Source organism: Nerophis ophidion, linkage group LG06, assembly GCF_033978795.1.
Source record: "Nerophis ophidion isolate RoL-2023_Sa linkage group LG06, RoL_Noph_v1.0, whole genome shotgun sequence".
In the NCBI taxonomy this organism is placed as follows: domain Eukaryota; kingdom Metazoa; phylum Chordata; class Actinopteri; order Syngnathiformes; family Syngnathidae; genus Nerophis; species Nerophis ophidion.
Genome location: NC_084616.1, coordinates 21376968 through 21394466, shown reverse-complemented (window position 1 = coordinate 21394466; position 17499 = coordinate 21376968). Strand labels below are relative to the sequence as shown.

Here is a 17499-nt window from a genome sequence, read left to right as displayed (position 1 = left end):
AGATGCAGAAGAGCAACCCCACTGTAAGTGCCAATGACAGTCATCCATCCATCCATTTTCTACTGCTTGTCCCTTTTGGGGTGACGGGGAGTGCTGGTGCCTATCTCGGCTGCATTTGGGCGGAATGTGTTTTACACCTTGGACAAGTCGCCAACTAATCCTAGCAATGACAGTCATTGAAGTGGAATTTCCCTTCAATCGCATCGTGGTATTGTGTGGCAGACGTATCTCTGTGGATCAACCACTATCATCCCAACCTAGTCAGAATCACCCTTGTTAGCATTTCCTTCAGTTGTAACAAAGGCTTAAAGGAGCATCTGTGACCAGGGGCTGTCTAACTCCTGTTATTTGCTGGGGGCTAAATTGCAGAGTTCTTCAGGAACGGTTGAAATAACAGTGTTGTACGTGAATAATAGGTGATTTCGAAGACCACTTCCTCTGTTCAGTGGTCCATGTCAAGGTTGACCTTAAAGTTTTACCTCTTATCCAAGAAGCATGATCAGTTTGTGTCTATAGACTTAGATTCGTCAGATTAAGTCCAAAAGTTGGTGCCAAAACCCCAAATATTTATACAGTTTACTGTTTTTTTTATTTTTGTAAAAATAACAAAACAATATCCTAATACCTCTAAATGTCTACTGTGACGAAGACCTGGATCATAAAATCTATCATTTGAAGGCTCTCAGCACGTACTAACTAGAGTCAACTAAGATGAGGTGGCCGAGTGGTTAAGGCGATGGACTGCTAATCCATTGTGTTCTACACGCGTGGGTTCGAATCCCATCCTCATCGAGTTGTTGTTCTCTTTAGTTGGCCTCAACGAACAAAAGGTTGTGAAATTGCAGATCAGGATAACAATCTTTGACTGTGGTTACATAGTATCACTCTGTCTTGTGTCAACGACTTTCTCGAGCTGAGGTGACTACCAGACCTTTATGCATGCTTCCCCAAAATAACTTTTCATCTTTAACTGAAAAAAAACGGGCTCATTTACCTATTTTTAATCAAAGGAAACCGTTCATGACACTAAAGCAACTGGAGACTGCAGGTATCGATCCCGCTACCTCTCACATGCAAAGCGAGCGCTCTACCATTTGAGCTAATTCCCCCTCTGTCAGGACATAGAATTTCTCACTTTCAATATATCGATGTCTATGGAAGTTCTCATTCATCCAGTTCATTGTAATCTCAGGGCATTCAATCCAGTGCAACTAGACTGTTTGGTTAGTCTTGGAAAATGTTTCGCTTCTCATCCAACTGGACTTTATCAGTTCATGCTCATTGACTCATATTGGTCAGATCTATTTTTGGACTTAGATTGGTCAGATGAAGTCCAAGGGCTATTGCCAAAACCCCAGTTTCCTGTACTTCAACACAAGGAGGGTGTACCTGGGCAAAGATGGTACTGCCCTATCGTAGTGAGAAAACCATCTGTTGAGATGCAGAAGAGAAACCCCACTGTAAGTGCCAATGACAGTCATCCATCCATCCATTTTCTACTGCTTGTCCCTTTTGGGGTGACGGGGAGTGCTGGTGCCTATCTCGGCTGCATTTGGGCGGAATGTGTTTTACACTTTGGACAAGTCGCCAACTAATCCTAGCAATGACAGTCATTGAAGTGGAATTTCCCTTCAATCGCATCGTGGTATTGTGTGGCAGACGTATCTCTGTGGATCAACCACTATCATCCCAACCTAGTCAGAATCAGCCTAGTTAGCATTTCCTTCAGTTGTAACAAAGGCTTAAAGGAGCATCTGTGACCAGGGGCTGTCTAACTCCTGTTATTTGCTGGGGGCTAAATTGCAGAGTTCTTCAGGAACGGTTGAAATAACAGTGTTATATGTGAATAATAGGTGATTTCGAAGACCACTTCCTCTGTTCAGTGGTCCATGTCAAGGTTGACCTTAAAGTTTTACCTCTTATCCAAGAAGCATGATCAGTTTGTGTCTATAGACTTAGATTCGTCAGATTAAGTCCAAAAGTTGGTGCCAAAACCCCAAATATTTATACAGTTTACTGTTTTTTTTATTTTTGTAAAAATAACAAAACAATATCCTAATACCTCTAAATGTCTACTGTGACGAAGACCTGGATCATAAAATCTATCATTTGAAGGCTCTCAGCACGTACTAACTAGAGTCAACTAAGATGAGGTGGCCGAGTGGTTAAGGCGATGGACTGCTAATCCATTGTGTTCTACACGCGTGGGTTCGAATCCCATCCTCATCGAGCTGTTGTTCTCTTTAGTTGGCCTCAACGAACAAAAGGTTGTGAAATTGCAGATCAGGATAACAATCTTTGACTGTGGTTACATAGTATCACTCTGTCTTGTGTCAACGACTTTCTCGAGCTGAGGTGACTACCAGACCTTTCTAAGTGCTTCCCCAAAATGACTTTTCATCTTTAACTGAAAAAAAACGGGCTCATTTACCTATTTTTAATCAAAGGAAACCGTTCATGACACTAAAGCATTTGGAGAATGCAGGTATCGATCCCGCTACCTCTCACATGCAAAGCGAGCGCTCTACCATTTGAGCTAATTCCCCCTCTGTCACGACATAGAATTTCTCACTTTCAATATATCGATGTCTATGGAAGTTCTCATTCATCCAGTTCATTGTAATCTCAGGACATTCAATCCAGTGCAACTAGACTGTTTGGTTAGTCTTGGAAAATGTTTCGCTTCTCATCCAACTGGACTTTATCAGTTCATGCTCATTGACTCATATTGGTCAGATCTATTTTTGGACTTAGATTGGTCAGATGAAGTCCAAGGGCTATTGCCAAAACCCCAGTTTCCTGTACTTCAACACAAGGAGGGTGTACCTGGGCAAAGATGGTACTGCCCTATCGTAGTGAAAAAACCATCTGTTGAGATGCAGAAGAGAAACCCCACTGTAAGTGCCAATGACAGTCATCCATCCATCCATTTTCTACTGCTTGTCCCTTTTGGGGTGACGGGGAGTGCTGGTGCCTATCTCGGCTGCATTTGGGCGGAATGTGTTTTACACTTTGGACAAGTCGCCAACTAATCCTAGCAATGACAGTCATTGAAGTGGAATTTCCCTTCAATCGCATCGTGGTATTGTGTGGCAGACGTATCTCTGTGGATCAACCACTATCATCCCAACCTAGTCAGAATCAGCCTAGTTAGCATTTCCTTCAGTTGTAACAAAGGCTTAAAGGAGCATCTGTGACCAGGGGCTGTCTAACTCCTGTTATTTGCTGGGGGCTAAATTGCAGAGTTCTTCAGGAACGGTTGAAATAACAGTGTTGTATGTGAATAATAGGTGATTTCGAAGACCACTTCCTCTGTTCAGTGGTCCATGTCAAGGTTGACCTTAAAGTTTTACCTCTTATCCAAGAAGCATGATCAGTTTGTGTCTATAGACTTAGATTCGTCAGATTAAGTCCAAAAGTTGGTGCCAAAACCCCAAATATTTATACAGTTTACTGTTTTTTTTATTTTTGTAAAAATAACAAAACAATATCCTAATACCTCTAAATGTCTACTGTGACGAAGACCTGGATCATAAAATCTATCATTTGAAGGCTCTCAGCACGTACTAACTAGAGTCAACTAAGATGAGGTGGCCGAGTGGTTAAGGCGATGGACTGCTAATCCATTGTGTTCTACACGCGTGGGTTCGAATCCCATCCTCATCGAGTTGTTGTTCTCTTTAGTTGGCCTCAACGAACAAAAGGTTGTGAAATTGCAGATCAGGATAACAATCTTTGACTGTGGTTACATAGTATCACTCTGTCTTGTGTCAACGACTTTCTCGAGCTGAGATGACTACCAGACCTTTCTGCATGCTTCCCCAAAATAACTTTTCATCTTTAACTGAAAAAAAACGGGCTCATTTACCTATTTTTAATCAAAGGAAACCGTTCATGACACTAAAGCAACTGGAGAATGCAGGTATCGATCCCGCTACCTCTCACATGCAAAGCGAGCGCTCTACCATTTGAGCTAATTCCCCCTCTGTCAGGACATAGAATTTCTCACTTTCAATATATCGATGTCTATGGAAGTTCTCATTCATCCAGTTCATTGTAATCTCAGGGCATTCAATCCAGTGCAACTAGACTGTTTGGTTAGTCTTGGAAAATGTTTCGCTTCTCATCCAACTGGACTTTATCAGTTCATGCTCATTGACTCATATTGGTCAGATTTATTTTTGGACTTAGATTGGTCAGATGAAGTCCAAGGGCTATTGCCAAAACCCCAGTTTCCTGTACTTCAACACAAGGAGGGTGTACCTGGGCAAAGATGGTACTGCCCTATCGTAGTGAGAAAACCATCTGTTGAGATGCAGAAGAGAAACCCCACTGTAAGTGCCAATGACAGTCATCCATCCATCCATTTTCTACTGCTTGTCCCTTTTGGGGTGACGGGGAGTGCTGGTGCCTATCTCGGCTGCATTTGGGCGGAATGTGTTTTACACTTTGGACAAGTCGCCAACTAATCCTAGCAATGACAGTCATTGAAGTGGAATTTCCCTTCAATCGCATCGTGGTATTGTGTGGCAGACGTATCTCTGTGGATCAACCACTATCATCCCAACCTAGTCAGAATCAGCCTAGTTAGCATTTCCTTCAGTTGTAACAAAGGCTTAAAGGAGCATCTGTGACCAGGGGCTGTCTAACTCCTGTTATTTGCTGGGGGCTAAATTGCAGAGTTCTTCAGGAACGGTTGAAATAACAGTGTTGTATGTGAATAATAGGTGATTTCGAAGACCACTTCCTCTGTTCAGTGGTCCATGTCAAGGTTGACCTTAAAGTTTTACCTCTTATCCAAGAAGCATGATCAGTTTGTGTCTATAGACTTAGATTCGTCAGATTAAGTCCAAAAGTTGGTGCCAAAACCCCAAATATTTATACAGTTTACTGTTTTTTTTATTTTTGTAAAAATAACAAAACAATATCCTAATACCTCTAAATGTCTACTGTGACGAAGACCTGGATCATAAAATCTATCATTTGAAGGCTCTCAGCACGTACTAACTAGAGTCAACTAAGATGAGGTGGCCGAGTGGTTAAGGCGATGGACTGCTAATCCATTGTGTTCTACACGCGTGGGTTCGAATCCCATCCTCATCGAGCTGTTGTTCTCTTTAGTTGGCCTCAACGAACAAAAGGTTGTGAAATTGCAGATCAGGATAACAATCTTTGACTGTGGTTACATAGTATCACTCTGTCTTGTGTCAACGACTTTCTCGAGCTGAGGTGACTACCAGACCTTTCTGCATGCTTCCCCAAAATGACTTTTCATCTTTAACTGAAAAAAAACGGGCTCATTTACCTATTTTTAATCAAAGGAAACCGTTCATGACACTAAAGCATTTGGAGAATGCAGGTATCGATCCCGCTACCTCTCACATGCAAAGCGAGCGCTCTACCATTTGAGCTAATTCCCCCTCTGTCACGACATAGAATTTCTCACTTTCAATATATCGATGTCTATGGAAGTTCTCATTCATCCAGTTCATTGTAATCTCAGGACATTCAATCCAGTGCAACTAGACTGTTTGGTTAGTCTTGGAAAATGTTTCGCTTCTCATCCAACTGGACTTTATCAGTTCATGCTCATTGACTCATATTGGTCAGATCTATTTTTGGACTTAGATTGGTCAGATGAAGTCCAAGGGCTATTGCCAAAACCCCAGTTTCCTGTACTTCAACACAAGGAGGGTGTACCTGGGCAAAGATGGTACTGCCCTATCGTAGTGAAAAAACCATCTGTTGAGATGCAGAAGAGAAACCCCACTGTAAGTGCCAATGACAGTCATCCATCCATCCATTTTCTACTGCTTGTCCCTTTTGGGGTGACGGGGAGTGCTGGTGCCTATCTCGGCTGCATTTGGGCGGAATGTGTTTTACACTTTGGACAAGTCGCCAACTAATCCTAGCAATGACAGTCATTGAAGTGGAATTTCCCTTCAATCGCATCGTGGTATTGTGTGGCAGACGTATCTCTGTGGATCAACCACTATCATCCCAACCTAGTCAGAATCACCCTTGTTAGCATTTCCTTCAGTTGTAACAAAGGCTTAAAGGAGCATCTGTGACCAGGGGCTGTCTAACTCCTGTTATTTGCTGGGGGCTAAATTGCAGAGTTCTTCAGGAACGGTTGAAATAACAGTGTTGTACGTGAATAATAGGTGATTTCGAAGACCACTTCCTCTGTTCAGTGGTCCATGTCAAGGTTGACCTTAAAGTTTTACCTCTTATCCAAGAAGCATGATCAGTTTGTGTCTATAGACTTAGATTCGTCAGATTAAGTCCAAAAGTTGGTGCCAAAACCCCAAATATTTATACAGTTTACTGTTTTTTTTATTTTTGTAAAAATAACAAAACAATATCCTAATACCTCTAAATGTCTACTGTGACGAAGACCTGGATCATAAAATCTATCATTTGAAGGCTCTCAGCACGTACTAACTAGAGTCAACTAAGATGAGGTGGCCGAGTGGTTAAGGCGATGGACTGCTAATCCATTGTGTTCTACACGCGTGGGTTCGAATCCCATCCTCATCGAGTTGTTGTTCTCTTTAGTTGGCCTCAACGAACAAAAGGTTGTGAAATTGCAGATCAGGATAACAATCTTTGACTGTGGTTACATAGTATCACTCTGTCTTGTGTCAACGACTTTCTCGAGCTGAGGTGACTACCAGACCTTTATGCATGCTTCCCCAAAATAACTTTTCATCTTTAACTGAAAAAAAACGGGCTCATTTACCTATTTTTAATCAAAGGAAACCGTTCATGGCACTAAAGCAACTGGAGACTGCAGGTATCGATCCCGCTACCTCTCACATGCAAAGCGAGCGCTCTACCATTTGAGCTAATTCCCCCTCTGTCAGGACATAGAATTTCTCACTTTCAATATATCGATGTCTATGGAAGTTCTCATTCATCCAGTTCATTGTAATCTCAGGGCATTCAATCCAGTGCAACTAGACTGTTTGGTTAGTCTTGGAAAATGTTTCGCTTCTCATCCAACTGGACTTTATCAGTTCATGCTCATTGACTCATATTGGTCAGATCTATTTTTGGACTTAGATTGGTCAGATGAAGTCCAAGGGCTATTGCCAAAACCCCAGTTTCCTGTACTTCAACACAAGGAGGGTGTACCTGGGCAAAGATGGTACTGCCCTATCGTAGTGAAAAAACCATCTGTTGAGATGCAGAAGAGCAACCCCACTGTAAGTGCCAATGACAGTCATCCATCCATCCATTTTCTACTGCTTGTCCCTTTTGGGGTGACGGGGAGTGCTGGTGCCTATCTCGGCTGCATTTGGGCGGAATGTGTTTTACACCTTGGACAAGTCGCCAACTAATCCTAGCAATGACAGTCATTGAAGTGGAATTTCCCTTCAATCGCATCGTGGTATTGTGTGGCAGACGTATCTCTGTGGATCAACCACTATCATCCCAACCTAGTCAGAATCACCCTTGTTAGCATTTCCTTCAGTTGTAACAAAGGCTTAAAGGAGCATCTGTGACCAGGGGCTGTCTAACTCCTGTTATTTGCTGGGGGCTAAATTGCAGAGTTCTTCAGGAACGGTTGAAATAACAGTGTTGTACGTGAATAATAGGTGATTTCGAAGACCACTTCCTCTGTTCAGTGGTCCATGTCAAGGTTGACCTTAAAGTTTTACCTCTTATCCAAGAAGCATGATCAGTTTGTGTCTATAGACTTAGATTCGTCAGATTAAGTCCAAAAGTTGGTGCCAAAACCCCAAATATTTATACAGTTTACTGTTTTTTTTATTTTTGTAAAAATAACAAAACAATATCCTAATACCTCTAAATGTCTACTGTGACGAAGACCTGGATCATAAAATCTATCATTTGAAGGCTCTCAGCACGTACTAACTAGAGTCAACTAAGATGAGGTGGCCGAGTGGTTAAGGCGATGGACTGCTAATCCATTGTGTTCTACACGCGTGGGTTCGAATCCCATCCTCATCGAGTTGTTGTTCTCTTTAGTTGGCCTCAACGAACAAAAGGTTGTGAAATTGCAGATCAGGATAACAATCTTTGACTGTGGTTACATAGTATCACTCTGTCTTGTGTCAACGACTTTCTCGAGCTGAGGTGACTACCAGACCTTTATGCATGCTTCCCCAAAATAACTTTTCATCTTTAACTGAAAAAAAACGGGCTCATTTACCTATTTTTAATCAAAGGAAACCGTTCATGACACTAAAGCAACTGGAGACTGCAGGTATCGATCCCGCTACCTCTCACATGCAAAGCGAGCGCTCTACCATTTGAGCTAATTCCCCCTCTGTCAGGACATAGAATTTCTCACTTTCAATATATCGATGTCTATGGAAGTTCTCATTCATCCAGTTCATTGTAATCTCAGGGCATTCAATCCAGTGCAACTAGACTGTTTGGTTAGTCTTGGAAAATGTTTCGCTTCTCATCCAACTGGACTTTATCAGTTCATGCTCATTGACTCATATTGGTCAGATCTATTTTTGGACTTAGATTGGTCAGATGAAGTCCAAGGGCTATTGCCAAAACCCCAGTTTCCTGTACTTCAACACAAGGAGGGTGTACCTGGGCAAAGATGGTACTGCCCTATCGTAGTGAGAAAACCATCTGTTGAGATGCAGAAGAGAAACCCCACTGTAAGTGCCAATGACAGTCATCCATCCATCCATTTTCTACTGCTTGTCCCTTTTGGGGTGACGGGGAGTGCTGGTGCCTATCTCGGCTGCATTTGGGCGGAATGTGTTTTACACTTTGGACAAGTCGCCAACTAATCCTAGCAATGACAGTCATTGAAGTGGAATTTCCCTTCAATCGCATCGTGGTATTGTGTGGCAGACGTATCTCTGTGGATCAACCACTATCATCCCAACCTAGTCAGAATCAGCCTAGTTAGCATTTCCTTCAGTTGTAACAAAGGCTTAAAGGAGCATCTGTGACCAGGGGCTGTCTAACTCCTGTTATTTGCTGGGGGCTAAATTGCAGAGTTCTTCAGGAACGGTTGAAATAACAGTGTTGTATGTGAATAATAGGTGATTTCGAAGACCACTTCCTCTGTTCAGTGGTCCATGTCAAGGTTGACCTTAAAGTTTTACCTCTTATCCAAGAAGCATGATCAGTTTGTGTCTATAGACTTAGATTCGTCAGATTAAGTCCAAAAGTTGGTGCCAAAACCCCAAATATTTATACAGTTTACTGTTTTTTTTATTTTTGTAAAAATAACAAAACAATATCCTAATACCTCTAAATGTCTAGTGTGACGAAGACCTGGATCATAAAATCTATCATTTGAAGGCTCTCAGCACGTACTAACTAGAGTCAACTAAGATGAGGTGGCCGAGTGGTTAAGGCGATGGACTGCTAATCCATTGTGTTCTACACGCGTGGGTTCGAATCCCATCCTCATCGAGCTGTTGTTCTCTTTAGTTGGCCTCAACGAACAAAAGGTTGTGAAATTGCAGATCAGGATAACAATCTTTGACTGTGGTTACATAGTATCACTCTGTCTTGTGTCAACGACTTTCTCGAGCTGAGGTGACTACCAGACCTTTCTGCATGCTTCCCCAAAATGACTTTTCATCTTTAACTGAAAAAAAACGGGCTCATTTACCTATTTTTAATCAAAGGAAACCGTTCATGACACTAAAGCATTTGGAGAATGCAGGTATCGATCCCGCTACCTCTCACATGCAAAGCGAGCGCTCTACCATTTGAGCTAATTCCCCCTCTGTCAGGACATAGAATTTCTCACTTTCAATATATCGATGTCTATGGAAGTTCTCATTCATCCAGTTCATTGTAATCTCAGGGCATTCAATCCAGTGCAACTAGACTGTTTGGTTAGTCTTGGAAAATGTTTCGCTTCTCATCCAACTGGACTTTATCAGTTCATGCTCATTGACTCATATTGGTCAGATCTATTTTTGGACTTAGATTGGTCAGATGAAGTCCAAGGGCTATTGCCAAAACCCCAGTTTCCTGTACTTCAACACAAGGAGGGTGTACCTGGGCAAAGATGGTACTGCCCTATCGTAGTGAAAAAACCATCTGTTGAGATGCAGAAGAGAAACCCCACTGTAAGTGCCAATGACAGTCATCCATCCATCCATTTTCTACTGCTTGTCCCTTTTGGGGTGACGGGGAGTGCTGGTGCCTATCTCGGCTGCATTTGGGCGGAATGTGTTTTACACTTTGGACAAGTCGCCAACTAATCCTAGCAATGACAGTCATTGAAGTGGAATTTCCCTTCAATCGCATCGTGGTATTGTGTGGCAGACGTATCTCTGTGGATCAACCACTATCATCCCAACCTAGTCAGAATCACCCTTGTTAGCATTTCCTTCAGTTGTAACAAAGGCTTAAAGGAGCATCTGTGACCAGGGGCTGTCTAACTCCTGTTATTTGCTGGGGGCTAAATTGCAGAGTTCTTCAGGAACGGTTGAAATAACAGTGTTGTACGTGAATAATAGGTGATTTCGAAGACCACTTCCTCTGTTCAGTGGTCCATGTCAAGGTTGACCTTAAAGTTTTACCTCTTATCCAAGAAGCATGATCAGTTTGTGTCTATAGACTTAGATTCGTCAGATTAAGTCCAAAAGTTGGTGCCAAAACCCCAAATATTTATACAGTTTACTGTTTTTTTTATTTTTGTAAAAATAACAAAACAATATCCTAATACCTCTAAATGTCTAGTGTGACGAAGACCTGGATCATAAAATCTATCATTTGAAGGCTCTCAGCACGTACTAACTAGAGTCAACTAAGATGAGGTGGCCGAGTGGTTAAGGCGATGGACTGCTAATCCATTGTGTTCTACACGCGTGGGTTCGAATCCCATCCTCATCGAGCTGTTGTTCTCTTTAGTTGGCCTCAACGAACAAAAGGTTGTGAAATTGCAGATCAGGATAACAATCTTTGACTGTGGTTACATAGTATCACTCTGTCTTGTGTCAACGACTTTCTCGAGCTGAGGTGACTACCAGACCTTTATGCATGCTTCCCCAAAATAACTTTTCATCTTTAACTGAAAAAAAACGGGCTCATTTACCTATTTTTAATCAAAGGAAACCGTTCATGACACTAAAGCAACTGGAGACTGCAGGTATCGATCCCGCTACCTCTCACATGCAAAGCGAGCGCTCTACCATTTGAGCTAATTCCCCCTCTGTCAGGACATAGAATTTCTCACTTTCAATATATCGATGTCTATGGAAGTTCTCATTCATCCAGTTCATTGTAATCTCAGGGCATTCAGTCCAGTGCAACTAGACTGTTTGGTTAGTCTTGGAAAATGTTTCGCTTCTCATCCAACTGGACTTTATCAGTTCATGCTCATTGACTCATATTGGTCAGATCTATTTTTGGACTTAGATTGGTCAGATGAAGTCCAAGGGCTATTGCCAAAACCCCAGTTTCCTGTACTTCAACACAAGGAGGGTGTACCTGGGCAAAGATGGTACTGCCCTATCGTAGTGAAAAAAACATCTGTTGAGATGCAGAAGAGCAACCCCACTGTAAGTGCCAATGACAGTCATCCATCCATCTATTTTCTACTGCTTGTCCCTTTTGGGGTGACGGGGAGTGCTGGTGCCTATCTCGGCTGCATTTGGGCGGAATGTGTTTTACACTTTGGACAAGTCGCCAACTAATCCTAGCAATGACAGTCATTGAAGTGGAATTTCCCTTCAATCGCATCGTGGTATTGTGTGGCAGACGTATCTCTGTGGATCAACCACTATCATCCCAACCTAGTCAGAATCACCCTTGTTAGCATTTCCTTCAGTTGTAACAAAGGCTTAAAGGAGCATCTGTGACCAGGGGCTGTCTAACTCCTGTTATTTGCTGGGGGCTAAATTGCAGAGTTCTTCAGGAACGGTTGAAATAACAGTGTTGTATGTGAATAATAGGTGATTTCGAAGACCACTTCCTCTGTTCAGTGGTCCATGTCAAGGTTGACCTTAAAGTTTTACCTCTTATCCAAGAAGCATGCTCAGTTTGTGTCTATAGACTTAGATTCGTCAGATTAAGTCCAAAAGTTGGTGCCAAAACCCCAAATATTTATACAGTTTACTGTTTTTTTTATTTTTGTAAAAATAACAAAACAATATCCTAATACCTCTAAATGTCTACTGTGACGAAGACCTGGATCATAAAATCTATCATTTGAAGGCTCTCAGCACGTACTAACTAGAGTCAACTAAGATGAGGTGGCCGAGTGGTTAAGGCGATGGACTGCTAATCCATTGTGTTCTACACGCGTGGGTTCGAATCCCATCCTCATCGAGCTGTTGTTCTCTTTAGTTGGCCTCAACGAACAAAAGGTTGTGAAATTGCAGATCAGGATAACAATCTTTGACTGTGGTTACATAGTATCACTCTGACTTGTGTCAACGACTTTCTCGAGCTGAGTTGACTACCAGACCTTTCTGCATGCTTCCCCAAAATAACTTTTCATCTTTAACTGAAAAAAAACGGGCTCATTTACCTATTTTTAATCAAAGGAAACCGTTCATGACACTAAAGCAACTGGAGAATGCAGGTATCGATCCCGCTACCTCTCACATGCAAAGCGAGCGCTCTACCATTTGAGCTAATTCCCCCTCTGTCAGGCCATAGAATTTCTCACTTTCAATATATCGATGTCTATGGAAGTTCTCATTCATCCAGTTCATTGTAATCTCAGGGCATTCAATCCAGTGCAACTAGACTGTTTGGTTAGTCTTGGAAAATGTTTCGCTTCTCATCCAACTGGACTTTATCAGTTCATGCTCATTGACTCATATTGGTCAGATCTATTTTTGGACTTAGATTGGTCAGATGAAGTCCAAGGGCTATTGCCATCTGTTGAGATGCAGAAGAGCAATCCCACTTTAAGTGCCAATGACAGTCATCCATCCATCCATTTTCTACTGCTTGTCCCTTTTGGGGTGACGGGGAGTGCTGGTGCCTATCTCGGCTGCATTTGGGCGGAATGTGTTTTACACTTTGGACAAGTCGCCAACTAATCCTAGCAATGACAGTCATCGAAGTGGAATTTCCCTTCAATCGCATCGTGGTATTGTGTGGCAGACGTATCTCTGTGGATCAACCACTATCATCCCAACCTAGTCAGAATCACCCTTGTTAGCATTTCCTTCATTTGTAACAAAGGCTTAAAGGAGCATCTGTGACCAGGGGCTGTCTAACTCCTGTTATTTGCTGGGGGCTAAATTGCAAAGTCCTTCAGGAACGGTTGAAATGACAGTGTTGTACGTGGATAATAGGTGATTTCGAAGACCACTTCCTCTGTTCAGTGGTCCATGTCAAGGTTGACCTTAAAGTTTTACCTCTTATCCAAGAAGCATGATCAGTTTGTGTCTATAGACTTAGATTCGTCAGATTAAGTCCAAAGGTTGGTGCCAAAACCCCAAATATTTATACAGTTTACTGTTTTTTTTATTTTTGTAAAAATAACAAAACAATATCCTAATACCTCTAAATGTCTACTGTGACGAAGACCTGGATCATAAAATCTATCATTTGAAGGCTCTCAGCACGTACTACCTAGAGTCAACTAAGATGAGGTGGCCGAGTGGTTAAGGCGATGGACTGCTAATCCATTGTGTTCTACACGCGTTGGTTCAAATCCCATCCTCACCCAGCTGTTGTTCTCTTTAGTTGGCCTCAACGAACAAAAGGTTGTGAAATTGCAGATCAGGATAACTACCTTTGACTGTGGTTACATAGTATCACTCTGTCTTGTGTCAACGACTTTCTCGAGCTGAGGTGACTACCTGACCTTTCCGCATGCTTCCCCAAAATGACTTTTCATCTTTAACTGAAAAAAAACGGGCTCATTTACCTATTTTTAATCAAAGGAAACCGTTCATGACACTAAAGCAACTGCAGAATGCAGGTATCGATGCCGCTACCTCTCACATGCAAAGCGAGCGCTCTACCATTTGAGCTAATTCCCCCTCTGTCAGGACATAGAATTTCTCACTTTCAATATATCGATGTCTATGGAAGTTCTCATTCATCCAGTTCATTGTAATCTCAGGGCATTCAATCCAGTGCAACTAGACTGTTTGGTTAGTCTTGGAAAATGTTTCGCTTCTCATCCAACTGGACTTTATCAGTTCATGCTCATTGACTCATATTGGTCAGATCTATTTTTGGACTTAGATTGGTCAGATGAAGTCCAAGGGCTATTGCCAAACCCCAGTTTCCTGTACTTCAACACAAGGAGGGTGTACCTGGGCAAAGATGGTACACCCCTATCGTAGTGAGAAAACCATCTGTTGAGATGCAGAAGAGCAATCCCACTGTAAGTGCCAATGACAGTCATCCATCCATCTATTTTCTACTGCTTGTTCCTTTTGGGGTGACGGGGAGTGCTGGTGCCTATCTCGGCTGCATTTGGGCGGAATGTGTTTTACACTTTGGACAAGTCGCCAACTAATCCTAGCAATGACAGTCATTGAAGTGGAATTTCCCTTCAATCGCATCGTGGTATTGTGTGGCAGACGTATCTCTGTGGATCAACCACTATCATCCCAACCTAGTCAGAATCACCCTTGTTAGCATTTCCTTCAGTTGTAACAAAGGCTTAAAGGAGCATCTGTGACCAGGGGCTGTCTAACTCCTGTTATTTGCTGGGGGCTAAATTGCAGAGTTCTTCAGGAACGGTTGAAATGACAGTGTTGTACGTGGATAATAGGTGATTTCGAAGACCACTTCCTCTGTTCAGTGGTCCATGTCAAGGTTGACCTTAAAGTTTTACCTCTTATCCAAGAAGCATGATCAGTTTGTGTCTATAGACTTAGATTCGTCATATTAAGTACAAAAGTTGGTGCCAAAACCCCAAATATTTATACAGTTTACTGTTTTTTTTTATTTTTGTAAAAATAACAAAACAATATCCTAATACCTCTAAATGTCTACTGTGACGAAGACCTGGACCATAAAATCTATCATTTGAAGGCTCTCAGCACGTACTAAAGAGAGGCAACTAAGATGAGGTGGCCGAGTGGTTAAGGCGATGGACTGCTAATCCATTGTGTTCTACACGCGTGGGTTCGAATCCCATCCTCATCGAGCTCTTGTTCTCTTTAGTTGGCCTCAACGAACAAAAGGTTGTGAAATTGCAGATCAGGATAACAATCTTTGACTGTGGTTACATAGTATCACTCTGTCTTGTGTCAACGACTTTCTCGAGCTGAGGTGACTACCAGACCTTTATGCATGCTTCCCCAAAATAACTTTTCATCTTTAACTGAAAAAAAACGGGCTCATTTACCTATTTTTAATCAAAGGAAACCGTTCATGACACTAAAGCAACTGGAGACTGCAGGTATCGATCCCGCTACCTCTCACATGCAAAGCGAGCGCTCTACCATTTGAGCTAATTCCCCCTCTGTCAGGACATAGAATTTCTCACTTTCAATATATCGATGTCTATGGAAGTTCTCATTCATCCAGTTCATTGTAATCTCAGGGCATTCAATCCAGTGCAACTAGACTGTTTGGTTAGTCTTGGAAAATGTTTCGCTTCTCATCCAACTGGACTTTATCAGTTCATGCTCATTGACTCATATTGGTCAGATCTATTTTTGGACTTAGATTGGTCAGATGAAGTCCAAGGGCTATTGCCAAAACCCCAGTTTCCTGTACTTCAACACAAGGAGGGTGTACCTGGGCAAAGATGGTACTGCCCTATCGTAGTGAGAAAACCATCTGTTGAGATGCAGAAGAGAAACCCCACTGTAAGTGCCAATGACAGTCATCCATCCATCCATTTTCTACTGCTTGTCCCTTTTGGGGTGACGGGGAGTGCTGGTGCCTATCTCGGCTGCATTTGGGCGGAATGTGTTTTACACTTTGGACAAGTCGCCAACTAATCCTAGCAATGACAGTCATTGAAGTGGAATTTCCCTTCAATCGCATCGTGGTATTGTGTGGCAGACGTATCTCTGTGGATCAACCACTATCATCCCAACCTAGTCAGAATCAGCCTAGTTAGCATTTCCTTCAGTTGTAACAAAGGCTTAAAGGAGCATCTGTGACCAGGGGCTGTCTAACTCCTGTTATTTGCTGGGGGCTAAATTGCAGAGTTCTTCAGGAACGGTTGAAATAACAGTGTTGTATGTGAATAATAGGTGATTTCGAAGACCACTTCCTCTGTTCAGTGGTCCATGTCAAGGTTGACCTTAAAGTTTTACCTCTTATCCAAGAAGCATGATCAGTTTGTGTCTATAGACTTAGATTCGTCAGATTAAGTCCAAAAGTTGGTGCCAAAACCCCAAATATTTATACAGTTTACTGTTTTTTTTATTTTTGTAAAAATAACAAAACAATATCCTAATACCTCTAAATGTCTAGTGTGACGAAGACCTGGATCATAAAATCTATCATTTGAAGGCTCTCAGCACGTACTATCTAGAGTCAACTAAGATGAGGTGGCCGAGTGGTTAAGGCGATGGACTGCTAATCCATTGTGTTCTACACGCGTGGGTTCGAATCCCATCCTCATCGAGCTGTTGTTCTCTTTAGTTGGCCTCAACGAACAAAAGGTTGTGAAATTGCAGATCAGGATAACAATCTTTGACTGTGGTTACATAGTATCACTCTGTCTTGTGTCAACGACTTTCTCGAGCTGAGGTGACTACCAGACCTTTCTGCATGCTTCCCCAAAATGACTTTTCATCTTTAACTGAAAAAAAACGGGCTCATTTACCTATTTTTAATCAAAGGAAACCGTTCATGACACTAAAGCATTTGGAGAATGCAGGTATCGATCCCGCTACCTCTCACATGCAAAGCGAGCGCTCTACCATTTGAGCTAATTCCCCCTCTGTCAGGACATAGAATTTCTCACTTTCAATATATCGATGTCTATGGAAGTTCTCATTCATCCAGTTCATTGTAATCTCAGGGCATTCAATCCAGTGCAACTAGACTGTTTGGTTAGTCTTGGAAAATGTTTCGCTTCTCATCCAACTGGACTTTATCAGTTCATGCTCATTGACTCATATTGGTCAGATCTATTTTTGGACTTAGATTGGTCAGATGAAGTCCAAGGGCTATTGCCAAAACCCCAGTTTCCTGTACTTCAACACAAGGAGGGTGTACCTGGGCAAAGATGGTACTGCCCTATCGTAGTGAAAAAACCATCTGTTGAGATGCAGAAGAGAAACCCCACTGTAAGTGCCAATGACAGTCATCCATCCATCCATTTTCTACTGCTTGTCCCTTTTGGGGTGACGGGGAGTGCTGGTGCCTATCTCGGCTGCATTTGGGCGGAATGTGTTTTACACTTTGGACAAGTCGCCAACTAATCCTAGCAATGACAGTCATTGAAGTGGAATTTCCCTTCAATCGCATCGTGGTATTGTGTGGCAGACGTATCTCTGTGGATCAACCACTATCATCCCAACCTAGTCAGAATCACCCTTGTTAGCATTTCCTTCAGTTGTAACAAAGGCTTAAAGGAGCATCTGTGACCAGGGGCTGTCT

General features: G+C 42.2%; 1 protein-coding gene and 12 non-coding genes across 16 annotated transcripts in view; 12 read left to right on the top strand and 1 right to left on the bottom strand.

Annotated features, from left to right (window-relative positions):
* LOC133554362 (gastrula zinc finger protein XlCGF57.1-like) overlaps window positions 1-17499 on the bottom strand; it is a 295100-nt gene that overhangs the window by 186612 nt on the left and 90989 nt on the right. The window lies entirely within an intron of this gene.
* trnas-gcu (transfer RNA serine (anticodon GCU)) lies at window positions 711-792 on the top strand. The gene has a single exon. It is a non-coding gene; the product is annotated as a tRNA-Ser (tRNA).
* trnas-gcu (transfer RNA serine (anticodon GCU)) lies at window positions 2148-2229 on the top strand. Its single transcript has one exon. It is a non-coding gene; the product is annotated as a tRNA-Ser (tRNA).
* Window positions 3585-3666, top strand: trnas-gcu (transfer RNA serine (anticodon GCU)). Its single transcript has one exon. It is a non-coding gene; the product is annotated as a tRNA-Ser (tRNA).
* On the top strand, window positions 5022-5103 carry trnas-gcu (transfer RNA serine (anticodon GCU)). Its single transcript has one exon. It is a non-coding gene; the product is annotated as a tRNA-Ser (tRNA).
* Window positions 6459-6540, top strand: trnas-gcu (transfer RNA serine (anticodon GCU)). The gene has a single exon. It is a non-coding gene; the product is annotated as a tRNA-Ser (tRNA).
* On the top strand, window positions 7896-7977 carry trnas-gcu (transfer RNA serine (anticodon GCU)). The gene has a single exon. It is a non-coding gene; the product is annotated as a tRNA-Ser (tRNA).
* On the top strand, window positions 9333-9414 carry trnas-gcu (transfer RNA serine (anticodon GCU)). Its single transcript has one exon. It is a non-coding gene; the product is annotated as a tRNA-Ser (tRNA).
* On the top strand, window positions 10770-10851 carry trnas-gcu (transfer RNA serine (anticodon GCU)). Its single transcript has one exon. It is a non-coding gene; the product is annotated as a tRNA-Ser (tRNA).
* Window positions 12207-12288, top strand: trnas-gcu (transfer RNA serine (anticodon GCU)). Its single transcript has one exon. It is a non-coding gene; the product is annotated as a tRNA-Ser (tRNA).
* Window positions 13563-13645, top strand: trnas-gcu (transfer RNA serine (anticodon GCU)). Its single transcript has one exon. It is a non-coding gene; the product is annotated as a tRNA-Ser (tRNA).
* Window positions 15000-15081, top strand: trnas-gcu (transfer RNA serine (anticodon GCU)). Its single transcript has one exon. It is a non-coding gene; the product is annotated as a tRNA-Ser (tRNA).
* Window positions 16437-16518, top strand: trnas-gcu (transfer RNA serine (anticodon GCU)). The gene has a single exon. It is a non-coding gene; the product is annotated as a tRNA-Ser (tRNA).